The sequence below is a fragment of the Chionomys nivalis genome, chromosome 1, assembly GCF_950005125.1.
Source record: "Chionomys nivalis chromosome 1, mChiNiv1.1, whole genome shotgun sequence".
Lineage (NCBI taxonomy): Eukaryota > Metazoa > Chordata > Mammalia > Rodentia > Cricetidae > Chionomys > Chionomys nivalis.
Window position 1 is genome coordinate 82,749,766 of NC_080086.1, and position 3,705 is coordinate 82,753,470.

Sequence of the window (3,705 nt, forward strand, 5' to 3'; positions counted from 1 at the left end):
ATACTTCCTTTTCTCCCCATTCTCATTAGTCGCTTTTCTACAAAATGTGATGTTTAAGTCTAGTGGCAGCTTTACAGCAGATCTCTACACACTCACAAATGCTCTTCAGGAACATTGAAAATGGAAGCTCTCATCTAGTAAATGAGATGAAATGAAATGGTGCTGTTCTTAAAGTACTGGCCCCAGGCACATTCTGAGTCTGTGCTGTCATATGTGGCTGGGAATCAGAGAACTTGACTGTACTCTTTTGCTATAAAACTCCTCAAGCCATTAGAAATAGGTCCCATTTTTCTCATGTTAGCTCTTATTCCACAAAGAGACCCTTCCATAATATTTGCCCCTGTTGTTGGGAATGAAATTCTCCTGGCAGCACTCCACCATGCTATTTCCCTTGGTTTGTCTATCCACAGCATTAATAACTGTTATAATAAATACCTTACATCTCAGTTATCCCTCTTAGTATATTCTGTGGTGAATAATGCCACACCAAAAACCTAAAAGTTTGTTCATATAAAAAGATTAATTTCTAATATTTGTCATATGTACACAAGTGATTATATGTATCTATATAAAATGATAAACAAAAATAAGAGTAATAATATAATAGTTGTCATTCTGGTATTCATTAATTCAAGTATATACTTATCTTCAGTTGCATTTGGTTTCCTGCAATCACAATAGCTTCCTTTCCTTTATTGTTAAAAACAATTTTTTTATTTGGATAAAAAGTAAAGGAAAATTGTAAAAATTTTCAGAAAATAGATATATCTGGAGAAAATTGTATACTGTAAGGTAAACTCTAGACCTGTGTGCTTGATTTGAAGTAGTTGCTTGTTGTTATATGTTTATCACAAATATTATATGCAAACAAAGACAGGTCCCAACCAGAATTTTATGGTGAGATGCTATTTTGGTAGACACTAGCCACATTCTTAAAATAATGTGGAAAAATCTAGTCAGTACTGACCACAGAGAAGGGAGACCTTGATTGATTATTTCTTGCTGTAATTAAAGGTGTTATATGAACTGTTAAGGGGGAAATTTTGAATATTCTTACAAAACTGTGAATCTCATAAAGTGCAATAATGACCTGCATGTAAGATTGGATAATAGGACAAAGGTGCCACAGATGTTATGGGTTATCAAACAGCTCTTTAAAATTGTCATAAAGCCTGCACCATAGGGAAAAACATATGCCTGATGCTGGAAATCTGCACAGGAGCTAAACATTTCAGAACTCACAGAACTCAAGAGTCAACCAAATATTATTATTTTGATTTAAAAAGCCTCATTGTAAACTATTCTCCAAATTTATATATTGAAACATTTAGATTAGTGCAGTTTCACACACCATTAGAGATGTCTCTTTCTGTAGTAGATGGTGGCTGAGCTAGAGACTAACAAATGGTAAAAGTGCAGAGAATAAGTAATAGTGTTCTGCTCAAACACAAATAGGGCATCTCTTCCATATTCCATTTCCATGGTCAGGGGACATTACAGAAAGGGTAGCAGAAAGATTGTAAAAACAGGTTATTTATTGCTCATTTGTATTTCATTTTTTGAGTACTATTTCATTATGGATTAGGTTGTTATATTTCTTGTTGATTAATTGCTTATTTGCACTTTTAGTTCTTTGTTTCTTTTACATAATAATTCCTTGCTAGATATATGAGTTCCAATTATTCTGAGGACACATCTACTCTTTATATTGAATCACTCAGCAACTTCCTCTCACAAATTCTCATAGAATTTCTCATTTGTGGCATAATGAGAGATCCTGTGCTATTCCTTGAGCCTGGCCTAGCAACTGCTCATTATAAGCAAACTTGAAACTAAGAATGAGAAAAAGAAAATTTATTCAAAGAGGCTACTTTGGGAAGTGAGACAAATGTATCCAGAAATGATATTAAGTCTTCTGCAGTCCTGAAATGAAATTAAGGTTTAAACACAGGGACAGAGATATACACACTGAAGTGGTTCTGCTCAAGATGTGTTCCTGTCTACCACTGAACATAACTAAATGTCTAAATACACTTTTCTCATCTTGTAAGTCACTATGTGACATCGCCTGTGTGCAGATAAGCTGCTGCCAGTCTTCCTTACAGCTTTAATTCTCCTGAAAACTTCATTTTCCTAGGGTTTCATTGTTCTGATACCTAAAAGTCACAGGAAAACAAGTGTCTCCTAAGCATGTCTTCACCTTGCTGAGTTCCCTATATTGCATCCAAAACAAGAAATTTTTGAAACAGCTTTATCATTTCAAGTAGGGCACGTTTTGCTCAGGTTTATGTCACCATGGAAAGATATTCTAAAATTTGCTGACAGCAATAAACACTCAGATACTTAATCTCTACACTAATGATTTCCAGTGTGAAATCAGGTCTGTACTCACTGCCACTAAAATAGTCTGGGACTCTTGAGACAAGTGTTGTGAACACATAGATTAGGAGCTGAGGAGACTAGCCTTGCTCTGCAGCTACCAAATGAACTAAGTGTTTCCATTACTATGTAGGAGACTCTTACTAGACCTGCACGAGGTGAAATCTAACTCTCTAAGAGTAACAAGATTTGTGAGTGCACCCTGGAACTACACAATATCTCCACTGTTTCCTGAAGTAACAGAAATGAAAGGTTATGTACAAATATAATGACACAGTAAATTATTTTTACTTTCTATCTGTATTTCCTACTTATTGTGTTCCTGACTGATTCATATTCTATAACTGTTTAGCATAAAACCCCTATGAAGAGAGAGCCCTGAGACTCTAGAAATCACCTGGACTTTCCACTTTGCTACTTGTCAGAGCTGACACAAGCACACAGGTTCTTTTCTCTGAATCTTCTTCACTTTACAAGCCCATTTCCTAAAAACAATTCTGGCAATCTCACATGCCAGGAGCCATCCTCCTTGGTGGACAGATCCCAGCAGAGGATGTATGGATTTGGCAGAGGAATGAGTAAGCAAGGCCATAATGATCAGGTGAACCTTGCAGTCTGATTTACTCATAGCCAGAGTACTTCTTTATTTACAAAATATTTAGTAATTAGGTATACATTCATGTTGTTCCAAAACATAGATGCTATCAGTTTTGGTTTTGCACAGGTATTTCATTTCATTTTGCTTATCTTTTAGTCATCATTAGTAAACTATGACAGGACAGAAGTTATCATTTTCAATCATTTTCCTTAAACTTTTGACATCTTTGAAAAACAGAGTTATCATTTTTTTTACTCATTAATCCCATAGCCCACATTTTTAAGAATCTAGAGGCATATGCCAAGTTGTTCTCAGGATGGTTATTTCTTTGAACACAAGGACATTTGACCAAAACAATCTTCAAGACATCCCGAGCATATTGCCATCTCCCAAGCAGTGTATTATTAACTCTTAATCATCAGAGTGCCCAAGAAATATCCTCAGGACCAATCTGCAGCAGTTGTTATACAAATCTAGCAAAACATAATATTTGTATTTTATGTCTTTATAGAATACTTTTATCATCTTTTCCTATTATTCTTTGTGCATCAATATAAGTCTGTGTAGAACAGAGGTAGCTTCAGCTAGTCTAACTTTGTTGCTCTATATGTCCACATATTTGCCTAGGGGTATAGTGGGAAGAGGTTTGTAATCTGAACTATGGCCAGCTCCTCTAGCCCACTGAATCTTATTGACCTTTTAAGTTTACATTGTTTTGGTTATCTTGT